Source organism: Hemitrygon akajei, chromosome 16 (assembly GCF_048418815.1).
Source record: "Hemitrygon akajei chromosome 16, sHemAka1.3, whole genome shotgun sequence".
Taxonomy (NCBI): domain Eukaryota; kingdom Metazoa; phylum Chordata; class Chondrichthyes; order Myliobatiformes; family Dasyatidae; genus Hemitrygon; species Hemitrygon akajei.
In genome coordinates, this window is record NC_133139.1 from 34,609,341 (window position 1) to 34,628,224 (window position 18,884).

The window sequence follows — 18,884 nt, forward strand, 5'->3', positions numbered from 1 at the left end:
TGCTTCTAGTTGCCTTGGGTCTTGGCACTGTGGAGTTCACCTGTCAAAAGTTCCCAGTGCCTCACAGCACAGGCAACAGCAGGTGACTAGATCATGTAAACCTGCAGACAATGAACAGAACACTTTCACTTCTGGCAACACCTTCCAGCCGATGATTGGAATAGGCTCATGTGCGGGGCAAGGGGGAAAGTGTGGGGGGAGAAATTGTCAACCGCTTCTTCCATTACTGCTTGAGCTGTGGTGCAGTCTCCCTCATTTGCATCATATTCCATACAGCTGTCAGTTTTGCTCTCTGTCCTATTTGCTCTTAACTAATGTAAACACAGCCCGGATGCCACTAAACAGGTACTTGCCATTAAACTATTTAGCCACTGCCGTTAAGGTAGATTAGCATGAAAGCTACATTGAACGTAGTAAGGTCATATACTAAGGAATGATGTTAGTAAGGTTGCTGATAGATGTTGGTAGAAGGGTCCCAGTCATAGAAGGCGGAGCATGGAATAAGGGATGGATTATTTTGCCTGGACGCCTGTGACTCATAGTGTTCCACAAAGGTCTATTCTGCAACCCCCTCTCTTTATGATTTTGGTAAATGACTTGGATGAGGCAATGGAAAAGTTGTTTAGTATGTTTGCAGATGGCACGAAGGTTGTAGAAAGGGTAGAAGGTTGTAGTAGACTACATTGGATGCAGAATAGGGCTGAGAACTGGCAGATGGATTTCAACCCAATAAAAGTATGAAGTGATACACTTTGGAAGGTCGAATGTGAAGGCAGAGTTCAGGGTTAATGCCAGGATTTTTGGCAGTGTGTAGGAACAGGGAGATTTGAGGGTCTATGTCCATAGATCCTCAAAGTTGCCATGCAAGTTGAAAGGGTGGTGTATGATATGTTGTCCTTCACTAGCTGGGGAATTGAGTTCACGAGCCACAATGTAATGTTGCAGCTCTATACAACCCTGGTTAGACCACACTTGGAGCATTGGGTTCAGTTCTGGTTGATTCATTACAGGAAACATGTGGAAGCTTTAGAGAGGGAGCAGGGGAGATTTGCCAGACGCTGCCTGGATTAGAGAGCATGTCTTACGAGGGAAAGTTGAGCAAGCTGGAGCTTTTCTCTTTGGGGTGAAGAGATGAGAGGATGAAGAGGATGAAGAGGTGAAGAGGATGAGAGGCTACTTGTTTGAGGAGTATAAGATGAAAAGACACATAGACAGAATAGGCAGCCAGTGCCTTTTTCCAAGGGCGGCAATTGCTAATCCAGAGGCCATACTCTTAAGGTGATTGAATGAAAGTATAGGGGCTTTGCCAGGCGTAGGTTTTAAACAGTGGTAAGGGCATGGAACCCACTGCAGGACTGGTGGTAGAGGCATGTACAGTGGGGTATGTAAGAGCTCTTAGATAAATGAGGGGTAGAAAAGGACAAAAACAGATGAGAAACGAAGGCTTACACACCTGCTCTACCAAGCAGCTATAGATCCTGAGAGACATTGTGCCCCTAATATGAAATTACATCAGGCACAAAGGGAGATCTTCACCTGCTTGAGTTTCTGGAGTTGGTGTGAAGTTCCCAGACCAGTCACTTTTACACTGTGCTCCAGGTAAAACTGATTTGTGTTAGATGCTGCTGAAAAGAAAACAGCATTGTTCATCCAAACGTCGAGACTGCAGAGCTGATATTTGTCATGGGCACTGTTGCTACTTCTGGGAAATTCCACAAGAGGCAGCAATACCTCAGAGCATTTACAGAGCGGTTAGGTGATATAAAGAACTGCAGATGCTTGAATCTGAAGCAATAAACAGCAGCTGGGAACTCAGTAGGTTGAACAGCATCTCTCGCTGGAAAGGGATTGTCGATGATTTGGATTGAGACCCTGCGGCAGGACAGAATGGTGGGATAGAATGTAAGAGACCTGTGAGTAACATACAAGCACCAGGTTGGAAGGATCTGATAAGCAGAAAAATGTGGAGAGGATCAGGGTAGGGTTAGGTAGGGGATAAATTCATCGGTTAATTGCTGAAATAGTATGCAGGCAGGGTGCTGGATATCAGTTTGTCAGCAGAATAGGAAATTCAGATATGTTAGCTGAATTTACACATAGTTAGCTAGAAACAAGTCAATGGGTGGGTCTAATGGAATGAGATGAGGTAGGAATGAGGAAGCTATGGTGAGATATGTGCACAGTGGGAATCAATAACTGGGCAGAGGCACAATAAGAGAAGAGCCTATCAGTTCAGATTGGCAACAACATCTCTTACACAATCACCGTGAGCTGCACCACAAGACTGCGTGCTTAGCCCCCTGCTCTTCACGCTTAATACTCTTGAGTGTGAGGCTAAGTACAGCTCCAATGCCACATTTAGTTTTGCTGATGACACGATTGTTCTTGGCTGAATCAAAGGAGGTGACAAACCGGCATACAGGAAGGAGATGGAAAATCCTCACTGAATGGTGACACAACAACAACTTCTCAGTCAATGTCAGTAAAACCAAAGAGCTGATTAATGATTACAGGAGAAAGAAACTGCAGCGCCTGTCCTCATTAGGGGATTGAAGGTGGAGAGGGTCAGTAGCTTTAAATTCCTTGGCATTATCAGACCACATATTGGTTCTTTAAGGTTGTCATAGATAGGGGAGGTAGTGGGGAGACAATGCTCCCAATGGCATACATCTCAAATAGCTTCTGACAGTCAAATCCAGCTCCTAGTCTGTATGTGTGGCTAAGCATGGTGGAGCTGCTTCTACTGACAGGAGAAGGAGCTACTGGTGCCTTAAAACTAATCATTTCAGGCAGATAGGGAATGTCAGCTGTGGTTGGCAACTCATCTAGGAGAAGGAAAATTCTGATCTTGAACCTTTGCTGCCTTGCAGCTATACCCACTCAAAGGGAAGGCATTGAGAGTAAACCCCAAGGAAAAGTCCTGAGCTGGAGTAACTAAGGCAGTCTAATGTGGAGTTCAATGCTGATTGGCGACTCCTGCGAAGCTGCTGGTGCCAAACTGTATCGGTCTTTTCTGTTCCTTTGGGTTCATCAAGCAGCACGGAGAGGGGGCCTGCTGCAGGGGCAGCTGCTTGTTCTCTGTATCGTATTGCCCTGACGTGCGTATCACGTAGACAGCTAGGACACAATATCCCTGGTTGACCCCAACCAGTGGAGGGCCTCGTATCATATCAAGAAGATCTGTCCAGAAACAATCACGTAAGCGCCATCACAAAGAAGACACGACAATGCCTCTGCCTTCTTGGAAGTTTGCTAAGGTTCAGCATGTCATCTAAAACTTTAACAAACTCGGTTAGATGCACAGTGGAGAGAGTATCCTGACTGGCTGCATCACCACCTGGTGTGGAAGCACCGGTGTCCAAGAATGGAACGTCTACAAGAAGTGGTGGATATGGTCCAGTCCATTACAGGGAAAAATCCTCCCCACATCTACGAGGAGTGCTGCCACAAGCAAGCAGCATCCGTCATCAATAACCCCCACCATCCATGCCATATTCGCTTCGCGCTGCTGCCATTGGGAAGAAGGTACCAGGAGCCTTAAGTCCCACACCACCAGGTTCAGGAATAGTTATTACCCTTCAACCATCAAGCTTCTGAACTAGCATGGACAACACGCACCTCAACACTGAACTGATTCCATAACTGAACTGGACTCACATTCAAGAACTCTATAACTCATGTTCTCAGTATTATTTTTTTTACTTGCACACTTTATCTTCTTCTGCATATTGGCTTTTTGTCTTTCTTTGTGTATTTTTTCATTGATTTTATCATACTTCTTTATTTTTCTGTGAATGCCTACAAGAAAATGAATCTCAAGCTAGTATATGGTGATATACTGTATGTACTTCAAAATTAAATTTATTTTGAATTTTGAGCTGGGAAAGACAGGAGGAGGACAGGTAATGGAGTCATGATTTAAGTAATTTTTAGCTCTTTAGCAAGATCTGTTAAGAATTCATCAAGGAATGAGAGGAAGATGATCACCTTACTTGAAGAGAAGTGCTGGAGATAATGATACACAATCCAATAAGGATAGGATGATCCATGATTTAGTCTTAGGTCTATTGAATTGGTCTATTGAAGCCTATTTATTTCTTTGACACTATGATGTGTAGGCGCGTGGCCAAGTGGTTAAGGTGTTGGTCTAGTGATCTGTAGTTCGCTAGTTCGAGCCACAGCTAAGGCGGTGTGTTGTGTCCTTGAGCAAGGCACTTAACCACACATTGCTCTGCGACGACACCGGTGCCAAGCTGTATCAGCCCTTGCCCTTCCCTTGGACAACATCGGTGGCGTGGAGAGAGGAGACTTGCAGCATACAACCCTGCCCAGACCTGCGCCCTGGAAACTTTCCAAGGCGCAAATCCATGGTCTCACGAGACTAACGGATGCCTATGATGTACGTTTCCTCTCATGATTCTACAGTTGTTTAGATAAACTGAAAAGCTGAACTGAACACAGCAAGAGCAGCCCGATTAGGATTGGACTCAAGCTCTACATTACTTTTCTGAGCTTTTGAATTCTATGCCTCAAGAAATAAATTCCCAGCATTTGTGAGGACTTCATTTTATCATTTTGCCATTCTTAAATCATCTCGTTAATGACTTGCTTTTGAGTACACCTTGACTGATTTCCCCTTTTGTCTGAGTTATTGTTATGATATATTATAGGTAGATTTTATATTTTTTCTACCAAAATGTATTACCTTAAATATTAATGGCCCATTTGCCAGATAGCTGTCCAATCTAAAGGTTTTTAAAAGTCTTTTTATAAAATGTTGAGCTCCCTTTCAGTGTATTCTCCAATTTGGTAGCATCTGTTAATCTTGATGTTAAATTACTTATTCTTAAACCAAAACCATTAATATAAATTGCAAATAAAAACTTATCCTATAGAAAACCACTTTCCAAATTACTCCAATCTAAATGAATGATCTTTATCTCTGCTCTTTAATTCATTTATTTTAGGTTATTTGCCATACTGTTTAGTTCCATATGCTGGAAACTGCCAGATTTAATTTTATTAAAAGTATTTTCAGTATCCAGGTGAAAGCTATCTGCAGGCATTATTCTGTTATCATAGATGAGTATTAGAATTAAAGCTGATTTTAAGATTATATTTTCCCGACTCTATATATCTTTCTATTACTCTTCTTAGTGCAGATTCCAACATCTTTCTTTTGTCTGATGTTAATATACTGGTCTATTTTCCCAGGGTTTCCTCTGTATGCAGAAACGTTAGCTGTAAGTCTTCTTACACATAGCCCTCTCATCTGAAACATTTAATTCAGATAAGTTAGAATCTCTTCTATCACTTTCTGGTTTCTAGAAACATGTAAGCAGACATTTTAAAAACCTAGAGTTTTAACACAAGAACAAAAGGTCTCATGAAAGCAGGAGCAGAAGGAGGTCACTCGGTTGCTCAGGCCTGCCCTGCCATTCAATGTCATTGTGGCTGATTAACGCTGGCTCCAAATCTTCTTCAGTGTCAGTTCCCCATTACCCCCAAATCTTCAAAAATTATTAATTTCCTTAAATATTTCTAATAATCTAAACCTTTTCCTCTTTTGTTATTCTAGTTCATCAGATTTGTTTCTCTTTCTATCCTTATTGTATAAATGTTGATTTAGAGTTTTTGAATTTTAAGAATAAGGGGTAGGCCATTTAGAACGGAGTTGAGGAAAAACTTTTTCACCCAGAGAGTTGTGGATCTGTGGAATGCTTTGCCTCAGAAGGCAGTGGAGGCCAATTCTCTGGATGCTTTCAAGAAAGAGTTAGATAGAGCTCTTAAAGATAGCAGAGTCTAGGAATATGGGGAGAAGGCAGGAACAAGGTACTGATTGTGGATGATCAGCCATGATCACAGTGAATGGTGGTACTGGCTCAAAGGGCTGAATGGCCTACTTTATTGTCTATTGTCTATTGAGTTCATCTTCTCATAGTTTTTATTATTACCCTATTTAATAAAGGCTGAAGCCAGTTAGCTGTTCTATATTGACCTTTCACGATCATTACATATGACTTTATTTTGCTAATATAATATTCCTTTAGCTACTTGTCTCTAATGGACTCAGTGTTGTCAGGCTATGTTGGAACTACATTGTACTGTGTAGTAATTCCCTGCTGGAGCATTAATAGACTGTACATGTGTAATGCGAATTCATTTCCAGTGCACAATGCTTGAGCTTTGATAGGTTTGAAAGGTCAGCCTTAATAGACAAATGAAGGAGTGTTTGAGTACAAGTTAGGAAGAAAACCTTACCTGAATCACTTTTTGGGAGTCTGCCACTGAAGATGACAGCAAAAACGTTGCTGATGGGCCAGAAGTTATGCAATGGCTAGGCTAATTTCACAGGGTCATAGAGTAATACAGCATAGAAACAGGCCCTTCAGCCCAACTCATCTGTGGTGACCATAATGCCCATCAAGCTAATTCCATACACCTGTGATTGGCCCAAGTTTCCCTATCCCAGCCTATCCACGTACTTATTCAAATGTCTGTTGAATATCATTAGTATACCTGCCTCAGTCACTTTCTCTGGCAGCATCATCCCTTCCGTGAAGAATTTGCCCCTCAGAGTACCTTTTAAATGTTCATCTTCCAACTTAAACCTTTGCCTTCTAGTTTTTGCTTCCCCTCTCCTGTGGAAAAGACTATGTACATTCACCATGTCCATGACTCTCGTGATTTTATATGCCTTCAGAAGGTCACCCCTCAATCTCTACATTCCAACGAAAAAAGTTCTGGCCTTCCCGACCACTACCTATAACTCAGGCCCTCGAGTCCTGGCAGATCCTCATAAATCTCAGCACTCTTTCCATTTTTCTGCAACACAATCAAACTCCTGGAGGAGCTCAGCATCAGACAGCATCCATGGAAGGAAATGAACAGTTGACGTGTCAGGCTGAGAACTTTGATCAGGGGTTTCAGCCAGTTTAGGAGTTCAGCCAGTTTAATGATGTCTTTCCCACGACAAGGCGACTAAAACAATACTCCAAGTGCAGTCACACCCAACATTTTGTACGAATGCATCATAACATCCCAGCTCCAATACTTAATGCAGTGATTAATGAAGGCTGGTGTCCCAAATGCCTTCTTCACACCCTCTCTACCTGTGACATCGCTATCAGGGAACTGTAATTGCACTTCTGAATCGCTCTAATCCACAACACTCCCCAGATGCTTACCATCCACTGTTCAAGTCCTACCCTGGTTTGATAGCCCGAAATGCAACATTTCACATTAATGTGAATTGAAAGCTGCTTGCTATTCCTCAGACCACTTATCTGGTTGATACATGTCTGTCAGTAATATTTCATAATCTTCTTCACTGTCTACCACCTATTTTTATATCATCCTCAAACTTACCAAAGACATCTTGTAGATGCACTCCCTAATCGTCTCTCTAAATAACAAATAACAAAGGTCCCAGCACCAACCCCTGTGGCACACCACTAGTCACAGGCCAGCAGTCGGAGAAACTATCTTTGACTGTCATTCAATGCTTCGTATCACTGAAATCATTATGAGTATTTCTCCCTGGATCCCATGCAATCTCATCTTCTGGTCTAGCCTACCCTGTGGAATCTTGTCAAAGGCCTTGCTGAAGTCCTTTATAGACAACATTTAGTGTTCTATCTGTCAGGCCTGCACTGACAGGCACCTCCCAATCTCCTAAAAGAAGTCAGCTGCCACTTGGTTCCAACTCATCACCTGCAGCCCATTTAAACCCAGCTCTCATCCACGGTCCTTGTTCACTCATACAAACCAGCCAGCCTCAACCGGTTGCTCCTAGCCTTCAGCTACCTTTTGCATTGTCGTGTTAAGAATCTGTTCTCTCTTGTTTTGTGGCCCCTCGAGGTTTGTTATTTCGCAGTTTATTAGTAAAGTATCATTTACTGCTAAATCGTCTCAGCTGCTCTGTGTTTGGGCCAAGCCTCCTCTATATTTCCTGACAGGATGGGTGAACCAGCAATTGACCCAGCAGAGTTTGCTCGCCAAAAGGAAGTCATCCACTGAAAGGAGAACACAATCCAGAAGCAGCAGGAAATCATTGACCATCTATTCGCCACTCTCAACCAGCTCTCCATCTCAATACAGCAACCCTGTGCCAATCAATCTGCTCCCTCAGAGCCCCGGATTCCCGTGCCTGTACACTTTGACAGATTCCCAACCCTCTGCCGCAACTTCCTGTTCCACCTTACACCTTACACTTTGAGTGCTAGCCATCTCTGTACGTTACAGGCCGAGCCAAAATTGCCTTTGTCATTTGTTTCTGACTTGGGCCACCACCATTTCATCAGGAACTGCAGCCAAATCTCTGCTCCTCTCACCTCCCTCTCCAAATCATCTGCCTCACAGATAACCTGGTCTGCTGTCATGGATCTTGCACGGAGGAGCTCAAGAGATGCTTCATCTTCGTCCCCATTTTCCACCATCTGAATCTTTCTTGACCTTTTGTAGTGGATGTGGATGCAACTGACTTGGGTGCCAGCACGATCCTCCCCCAACATGGGCTCAACAGGAAGACTCACCTTTGTGCCATCTCGCACAAGTTCAACCCTACACTTCAGTATCATGGAGTAGAAAACAGGAAACTACTCGCCATTAAATGGGCCTCGAGAAACAGAGACACTGGCTGATGGGAGACATTGAGTCCTTCCTGATCTGGACTAACCACCAGAACCTCATATCCATACAACAGGCTCACAAACTCAACCCACATCAGGCTTGCTGGGTCCTCTTCTTTAAGCAATTCAACTTTACCAACTTTTACCCACCTGACTCCAAGAATACTAAGGCACTTCCATGATAGTTTGACCCCGCTGAAATGGGGATCAACCCTTAGCACGTCATTCCATCCTCCCAGATCCTTGCCCTGATTGTCTTGGTCCTTTAGAATCAGATCTACCAGCCTCTACAGCACAACCCTGCTCTGACCAACACATGTGGCAAGTACATGTCAGTAACCGTACACTCTGAAGCATTCCAGTAGGTCACTCCTCACCCCATCTCTGGCCAGCCAGGTGCATAATTGACTGCAGATTTTCTGCAACACCAGTTCTGGTGGCCCACCATGGTTGCAGACGTTCGCCACTTTGCCACCGTCTGCCTTAAATGCGCCCAGTCCAATTCCTCCAACCAGCTCTGGGCTTCTGTGTCCCCTGCCTGTCTCTCAATGATCAGAGTCCCACATTGCCACACATTTCATCATGGGTTTTCCACCTTCTGATGGGGCCCTGCTGACCATGACAGTGACAGACCAGTTCTCCAAGGTGCTCCACTTCATTGTTCTCCCCAAACTTCCATCTGCCGCTGAGATGCTGGACCTAATTCTCCAACATGGGGTTCACCTCCACAACTTCCCCCAGGATATTGTGTCAGACCAGGGCCCACTATTCACCTCCGTGCGCCTTCTGCTCCCTCTTCCACACCTCAGTGAATTTGCCCTCTGGCTACCAACCCCTGTTGTTCCCTGTGGAGGAGCCAATGGTGGAGGTCCCATACGGCAGAGCCCTGGCTTGCTGATGCCAGAATGCTTGGCAGAGGGCACAGAGGGCCATCCTCACTGCCAACTGCACCTACTGCCACAAGGCTAACCGTCATTGGCGTCCAGCCAGTCTACTCCAGCCTGGGAACCATGTCTGGTTGTCTGACTGAAATCTACTCCTGTAAGCTCTCACCCCAGTTTATTGCTCCCTTTAAGATTATCCAGAGCATTAACCCTTTCACTTGCCTTCTCCACCTGCCACTGTCCCTCATGATCACACTGACATTCCCCGTGTCCTGCCTCAAACCCGTTGTCCATAGACCACTCATCCCATCTGAGCTTTCACCTTCAGATGGTGGAGATGGTCCAGTGTACATGGTTCTCCAGTTGATAAATTCACATCATTGTGGACGGTGAGTGCAGCACCTGGTCCACCGGGAAGGGCGCAGACCGGAGGAGAGGTTTTGGGTGCCATCCAGTTTCATCATAGCCCATCGAACAGTTCCACTGGACCTATCTGTATAGCCCTGTGCTGTCAAGTACCAGCCGTAGGAGGGGACATTCCGTGAGGCCTGTACAGCCAGGCCCCTCCCAGTCTCCTCCCAGCCCAGCCAACAACTTGTTTCTGACTCATCACCTGTAGCCTATTTAAACCCAGCTCTCATCCACAGTCCTTGTTCACTCACTGAACCAGCTGGCCTCAACCAGTTGTTCCTAGCCTTCAGATACTTTGCTGCATCATGTTATGTATCTGTTCTCTCTGGCTCTGTGGCCGCTCGTAGCTTGCTATTTTGAAGTTTATTGATAAATCAGCCTCCACTATTTCCCCCCTAGTTTTCCACAAGGTTCAATGATGCACACAGTCAGGCCCTGTGGATTTATCCATCTTAATGTGCTTTAAGGCTGCCAAGACCTCCTCTGTGGCAAATTCCCATGTGTCCAATACATCATCACTCCTTTCCCTCATTTCCTAAACATTCATCATTTTCTCCACAGTAAAAACTGTAAGAATATTCATTAGAAGTTCTTTCCTGAGATGCTTACTTCTGCTTCCAATGGTTCTGATCTTTTGTTATGTAGCAGAATGACCAGTCCCACATTTACTTTGTTCCTAATTAGGTCAGCAGATTCAACCCCACTCACTGGAAAAGTGGTTCCCATCATGATTCATGACTTTAACATCACCTGTGTTTGCAGGATATTGTATATTACCGGTAGTCTCTTTCCTTGTATGGCTCTTCAAAGAGTATAGGTTTCTGTATAAAATCATTTCGGAAGTTGACATTTAGGAAAACCATGCCAGTGGCCGTACAAGGAACAGGTGCATATTCTCACACACTGCTAACTTCTTCCACATTTTACATTTTTAAAAAAGTTTTCAGGAGTCTGCTTTACAAATGAAGCATAAAACGGAGACCTTTTCGATGCTCATAACAGCGTTGTAAGAAGGAGCATTGCAGTTCTTCTACTGGTTGCCGTTTGGCACCATGGCGGTGGCTGATGATGCTCCAGTGCCAATAGAGTATAAAACTAGTATTGTGAAAGCACCCGGACTTTTGGATTGGGGCTTGCCAGCGGACTGGGTCACGGCCAGTGCCACAGGAACATTGGAAGTGTGCAGCAGTGAGAGAGAACCCAAGCACCCACTTTAGATAAGTATTTGTAACTGGGTGTAACTTGAAAGGTTTACTGAATGTTCAATGTCTGTCTTGTCCTGCAAATAAATAGCTAACTTACTGATAGTGAGTGTCCCCTGTCCCCAGTCACCGAACCCGCAAATCTGTTTCACACACAATTGGCGCTGTGAGCAGGGTTTGGTGATTGAACAGAAGATTAATATGTTTAAAGGCAAAAAAATAAGAGAGAGAACCCCCCCCCCCCCTCCCCACCCTGTGTGAGGAGTGCTGAGTCCCAGGGTGTATTGACAACGGTGCGGGATTTGGGAGTCTGGCCAGCTTACAGTAGGCCAGTAGACTGGTCAGACAAGCTGGACTCCCAGGAGGTGATAGTGGGACACCACATCATGTCTGTACTGAATGAGGTATGGCTCCCTGAGAGGAAGGAGAGACAAAGGAGTGTTTTTTGGCCTCTGGCAGCCATAGTAAAGCAGCAGTATGAGACAAGCTCACTGAAAGAGAAAGAGATAGATAGCTTGAGAAATTAAGAGGAAGTGCTAAACCAGTTCAGAGGAGGATCACGGGGGCCTGGCAGTATGGACACACCAGAAGAGTGGGCATCTGAGGGAGGGGGAGTGGGGGTGGGGGGGGGGGAAGGAGAAAGGGAATGGGAAAAAAGCTCGAGGAGTAGCATTGACATCTGACGAGGCCAGGATAGTGGATGAAAGCTGCCCTACCTGCCAGCAGGTTAAGCCCAGGGCGTGGTCAGCAGTTTCCTCCGGACACATCCGAGAAGTCACAGAGGCTGCTCAGATATGGCAAGTAGATTATGTAGAGCCTCTGCCACCACCGAACCAAAAGCAATATGTGCTTACAATGGTGGACGCAGATTCTGGGGTCCTACTTGTGCTGCCGTGTGGTCACGTTGACCAGGAAAGCACAATAAATGCATTGCAGCACTCATCATCCGCAAATGGATCTCCTAGGAGATCCAACTGGAAACGGCTCACATGTTGCAGGAGCCAAAGTCCAGGACTGGGCTGCAGAGTCTGGCATGTTGGGGGGTATTCCACATCCCATCCTACCCACAGCTGGCAGGGCTGATTGAGCATATGAACGGGCTGTTGAAACAGCAAATTAAGTTATTGACCCCCCCCCCCACCACCCGCACCTTTCAGGGATGGGTGAGTGTGCTGCAGCAGGGGGTTGATAGCCTGAAGTCCCATACTGTGGGCTTGGGAGAGTCCCAAAAGTCCCAGCGTTTGGCAGTGTCGAATCCTGCAAAAGTGGATGAGATGGAATTGGAGGAGGAGTCAGGGAAGGTTTGGATGCATCACCCCCAGAGATGCGGTACATTGTGGCGCACAGACTGCCAAACGCATTATGTGTGGTGTTACCGGAGGAACAGGGGATAGTCTGTCTACAGGCCCAGCAAGTAACCAGGAAGGAGTGAGTGAGTGGCTCCCTACATTTCAGAATGGCAACGTTGTGGATGATCGTGGTCAGAGTGAGATCCTACAACACATTCCTACAGATAGCGTACCAGTATGAGGGCCTCGCCAATGCTTCGGACTGTTGGATCAGCATGAGGACGTTAACCCAGGAACGACTTGGCCACAGCACTCAAGCATACCGAGGATGGACTGGCCAGAGTATCAGCTGAGATGATGGCTTCTCGGGTGCTGGCCTTGGACTACCTGCTCACAAAGGAGAGCGGCACCTGTGCTGTAATCGGTCAAGAGAGCTGCACCTACATCCCCAAGTCTGGGAAAATGTCTCACTTGGGGGATCATATCCAGCAGTCAGTAAGTAAGATCAGGAAAGTGGGGGGCCAGCTACATAACCACTATACCCTGAGGGGACGTCAGAGGCTTTCTGGGACGTTGGGATGTTGATGCATCACTGTAATACATGGGATAGCATCTGGAGGGGTGATAATTCTGAGAATTATATTGTTATGTTTTGTGTATAGTATAGTGGGACATCAGTGGGGATTATGCTAACCTTCTGGTTGAATGGCCGAGTATTGTGTCCTTTGAGGGCTGGAACATTGCAATAAGTGTCAATCTTACCGGTTCAGTAGAAGCTGCTCCCCCATGCTACCTAGGGATTGGCCTGTTTAAGGAGAATCGCAAACCTTTCACTGGCTGCCATTTGGCACCATGGAGCCAGCTGATGACATCATGGTGCCAGCAGACACCTTAGATACGTACTTGTAACTAGGCGCAACATAGGATTTACTGAATATTTAGTGTCTGTATTGTCCTGTAAATAAATAGCTAACTTACTTACTTGTAGTGAGTGCCTTCAGTCCTCACTCACTGAACCTGTACACCTGTTTCCTAACACCACCGCCACAGGTGGGATTTCCAAGTAGCCACCTATTTTAATTCTACTTCCCATTCCCATTCCACCACGTCAGTCCACGTCTTCCTCTACGGCCATGATGAGGTCACTCTCATGTTGGAGGAGCCAACACCTCATATCCCATCTGAGTCACCTTTAACCGGATGGTATGAACGTTGAATTCTCTTTCCATTCCTTGCTCTCCTCTTACCCTTTCTCTTTTCTTCACCTTCCACCTCACCTGGTCTAACTTATCACCTGCCAGTTTATAATCCTTCCTTATGAGCCAGCTCCTTATTCTGGCTCATTTCCCCTTCTTTTCCAGTCTTTATGAAGGGTCTTGGCCTGAAACGTAGACTGCTTACTACTCGCCATTGATGCTGTCTGACTTGCTGAGTTCCTCCTGCATTTTGTATGTGTTGCTCAGGATTTCCAGCATTTTCAGAGTCCATTTGATGTACTTTTACTGCATGCCCTGTACCAAGTACATTCTCCTTTTAAGTTGGGAAACTGAGTTTGTTTACAAAATCTGAACATGGCATTATCACAAACTTGACTAACTACTTCCAACGTGTCATCAGTGGAACTAGTGGAGACAACACAATTAATCATTTGGACCACCTGGACAACAACAAAGGCTGCTGTTTATTGATTACAGTGTAGTGTTTAACACCATTGTCCCTCAGTACCAATATTAAGCTGCAAAACCTGGGCTTCTCCCTACAACTGGATTCTTGACTTCCTCATCAGAAGACCACAGTCAGTGTGGACCAGAAGTAACATCTTCTCCTCATTGACAATCACCTCAATGAAGTGTGCTTAGCCTGCTGCTCTACTTTCTCTTTACCCTTGACAGGACAGCTAGGCACAGCTCAGAAAACCATCTATACGACCTTTTAGAACACAAATAAGGAGGAATTATTTTAGCCAGAGAGTAGTGAATCTGTGGAATGTGGTGGAGGCAAGTCCCTAGGTATACTTAAGGCGAAAGTTGATTGTTTCCTTATCTGTCAGGGCATCAGATGATATGGTGAGAAGACAGATGTTTGGGAAAGAGTGATATCTGGGATCAGCCATGATGGAATGGCAGAGCAGAGTCGATGGGCTGAATGGCCTGATTCTGCTCCTTTGTCTTATGGCCTTATAAATTTGCTGATGTCATCAAAACTGTTGTCATCAAAATCTTAAAAGGTGATGAGGAGGCATACAGGACTGAGATAGATTGACTGGTTGAGTGGTGTCACAACAAAAGCCTTGCACCCAATGCCAGTAAGATTATAGAATTGTTTGTGGACTTCAGGAAAGGGAAGTCAGGAGAATCCATGCCAATCCTCACTGAGGGGTCAGTGGCTATATTTCATTAGGAGTCTGAGGATATTTGGTATGTCACCAAAGACTCTAGTAGTAGATGTTGCATCACTGTCTGGTACAGAGGAGCCAATGCACAGATTTGAAAAATCGGCAGAGGATTGTAAACTCAGCCAGCTCCATCGTGGACACTAGCTTCCCCACAACTGAGGAAATCCTCAAATAGGCATCATCCATCATTAAGGACCCCCACCACCAGGACATGTCCACCTCTCATTATTATCATCAGGAAAGTGGTACAGGAGCCTGAAGACACACACTCATTGTTTTAGGAACAGCTTTTTACCTTCAGGTATGAGATTTCTGAATGGTCCATGAACATTACCTCATTATATTGCTGGCTTTTTGCACTGCTTGCATTTTTAAATATTTTTATCATAACTTATATTAATTTTATATGTATTGCACTGTATTTCTGCAGCAACACAACAAACGTCATGATATATGTCAGTGATAATAAACCTGATTCTGAACTATACTGTATGATTAGATGAAGACTTCCCTATGCTTGTACTTAAACTTCCTTGCAATAAAGGTCAACATACAGTTCACTTCCCCATTTTCTGTATCAGTATATTATTATTCAGTGTAAATCTTTCAATCTCTCACCTGTTTGAAGTTAATTCTACTATTCTAATTCTTCTACTAAAATATATGACGTCATAATTTTCTACCTGCCATGTCCTTGCCCATTCACTCAGCCTGTCGATATCCATGTGAATTCTCTTGGCATCCTCCTGGCAGGAGGCATTTGAATAAGTGCATGGTGTGGAGGGACTTGGAGTGTTATGGGCTGAATGTGAACAACTGGGTCCAGCAGGCTGGATGCAATGGTCAATATGGACCAGTTGGGAAGCAGGGCCTATTTCCATAGAAAAATAGAACCATAGATGCATTATTATTCCTTACTAGTTATGCATCATCAATAACCTTGAATAATTATTCTCAATCTCCTCATCCAAATGATGACCCAGATTATGAATGACTAAATGATTTATAATGAAGAGTTATATTGACTCTCAGATGCCCTGGTATGCTCTGACTTCTGAAGCATGAATCCCTCAAATCTAAAATTAGGCAGATTTCATTATTTCAAAAGTTAATGAGTCAAACAACACACCTTAACTGGAACATATGTCTACATCTCAACTCATGAATTACCTGAAGAATACTAATTCAGTTTACAGGAATATTCAGATTAATCAAAAACTGAGTTTCTAGGCAGGGTAGTCAAACTTGTTCAACAGGAATAACAACATTATTAAATGGCTCTTAAGTCAAGAGAATGACTCCTGTGTCACGAGTCCTCAGTCACTGACTTGTTACAATCTCTCAGTCCAGAAGGAAGTTCAACTCATCCATGTGATGCTGTTTTCTCTCTGTCATTTCAGTTTATGAATATTCTATTTAAAATAAATCAGTTGAAGCCTGTGTCACAATAATTGCTTTATAATGTTCACCCCTAGGATTGCCCACAGGCATTTTTTTTGCCTCATAGAATCAATCAAACTCCAATTTTTTTAAAATGTTGGACCTTTTGAAGACACTCCCTGCAGTACAGGGAACATTTGTGAGTTTAAACATCCATGTCTGTGAAAACATTGGCAATTTTCTATGACTCGTGTTGTTTCCACGGTAAAGTTAACTTCCTAGCTCTTCATTAGCACTGGTGAATCTCGGCTACTAGTAATATGCCAGCTGTACCAGCATGGTGACCTTGACTGCTGACTAAGCAGAGTTTTCATGTTCCATCTATGACATGTGGGGTTCCTCCCAGTGCTCTCATTTCCTTCCATGTTCCAAAGAAGTGCTAGCAGATTAACTAGCTGCTGTATTCTCTAGAGTTTTCTCAAGAGGAATCAAAGGAGAGTTAATGGGAATGTGAGAGAGAGAATAGGTTGCAGGGATTCTGTGAAATAATGGGGCAAATAGAATTGCTCTTCATGGTGCTGGCATGGATCTAAATGGCTAATTGGTCTTTTTTCTCTCTTGTTACAAATATAAGACATTTAATGTCCCACTTGCTCGGCATTACTGCATGAGTAACCAACCTTCCAGTGCAAAGAAATAACTCCAAAAGGTGGTTCTTGATGAATCACATTGCCTCAGTATCTTTGGGAATTTGAATGAGAGAGGAATTCACCAGATACAGATTGATTCAGATACTAGGTGAGATCCTTCATAACATAGCTCCAGGCCAGCTTACTAAGATTGGGTGCAACAAAGTGGAATAAACTGCTCTGGCACAATTAGCTGGACCGGATATTACATTCTTCTCTGTAGCATCATTAACTCAGAAAAGAAGCCAATTTGTCTGAACAGAAATCATCATTACTTCATACTTTTTTCAGAGTCTCATATTCTCGATATTTATTGCTTATTTATTAATTATTATTATTTATTTCCTTTTATATTTGCACTGTTAGTATTTTGCACACTGGTTGAATGTCCAAGTTGGTGTGGTCTCTCACTGATTCTATTATGGTTATTATTCTATTATGGATTTCTTGAGCATGCCCACAAGAAAATGAATCTCAAGGTTATATATAGTGACATATATGAACTTTAATAATATATTTACTTTTACTTTGAACTTTTGAACTTTGAAGAAAGTGAAAGAGAGACTTAAGAAATACATGGTTCCCAAACTTCCGATGTGCACATGTACTCTAATGTACCTTAGTAAGTGGTGCAGTGCTACTCTTCAAATTTCTTCTGCCAGTAACGGACCTGTAAACCTCAATATTTCAACCATAACGATACATCTTAAATTTTCTTTTCAGTTTCCAAATGGACACGAATCTCTTCAAACAAAATCCAACCTGCCTACTCTAAAACAAGGTGTGTTATACTTAACCACTCATTTGTCTAAATAAATATCGTTAGTAGTTTATGTTAAACGTGTAGTGCAGCATTTTTATGCTGTGCACAAGCTATGAAAGCTGAAATCTGAAACCCACCTTGAATCCTTTTATCACTAAGTCTTTTATTAAATTGTGTTCCAGAATGAGCTTTAAGGTTTAATACTGATTGTGATGTCAATTCTCATACATAAGCAAATAACAATTACAAGTTTAATATGATCAACATAAGGCATATTCAGGTGATACACAATAAGACTATGTGAAGTAAGTTCAACAAACTAAACAATACCAAAACTTTGTTCCACAGTTTCTGTTTCTATCCTTACACATTCCTTTGTCAGGTGTTAGTTTAACTTACCAATACGAAGAGCTGTGTATCGTGTGGAGATCTGTTAAATTGTTAAATCTTCAAATCCTCACTTAAACCGTATTCTTCATACTTAGTTTTGAACCACACATGAGTCTACTGGAGACAGCTGAACGAGGGTTGTTGTCTTCCCTTTGGAGAAAGAGTAGGCGGACAACTCTCTCCTTATTACCATATGGTAGGTGTTGGCTTTTCAAAAAGTTTAACACTTTGTTGTCTGGATTCCAGGTGGCTGCTTTTCCCTGTTAATGAAGGTTCAAAATAAAAAGCTTTCCAAAAGTAAATTACTGAAGTGGGTACAAGTCAGAGATAAATCGGAAAATCTTCCAAATACTGAACAGGTCAGGTAGCATCTGTAAAGAGAGATACAGAGTTAGTATTTCGGGTTTCCTTTCATCTGAAAAGTTTTTCTCTCTCAGATACTGCTTCAATTAAGTAATTTCAAAGCTTTTCCACTCTTTTATGTGGCATAGCAATATTTGGTTTAATAATTCTTCTTTCTGTTTGTGTTTGTCTTTAACATCTGATTTTTTTTGTTGTAACCTTTTGGGAAATGGGAATACTCACCTGATTTTTAGTTTATTAACTTGGGAAAATCTACTCCTCCCTTACTGTTTGCAATACTAATTGCATTTACACAAATTTAAATCATGTACCACATCTCCCAATGACTCAGCTGCTAAATATATGGCATTGACATATACTTATTTGATTATTCCATTCTGGTTATGCTGGAGTATGCTCATATGATAGTATAATTATCTTTTGTGCACCTGGCCACTTGTAGAGATAGAAATTAAACAGCTCAGAAACAGGCCCTTTGACCCAATTCA

The 18,884-nt window shown here is 43.4% G+C and overlaps 1 protein-coding gene across 2 annotated transcripts in view; it reads right to left on the reverse strand.

The window, feature by feature from the left end:
• The window catches only part of LOC140739964 (tight junction protein ZO-3-like), a 93,278-nt gene extending 75,095 nt beyond the window's left edge, over nucleotides 1-18,183 (reverse strand). Inside the window, exon 1 of one of the 2 annotated variants that reach the window (XM_073068677.1) lies at nucleotides 18,043-18,183. The gene's annotated coding sequence lies outside the window, so the exon portion shown is untranslated. Of the gene's footprint in view, nucleotides 23-18,042 lie in introns of those variants that run through there. The other variant, XM_073068678.1, reaches the window with a different exon arrangement.
• Between the last annotated feature and the right edge of the window lie 701 nt (nucleotides 18,184-18,884).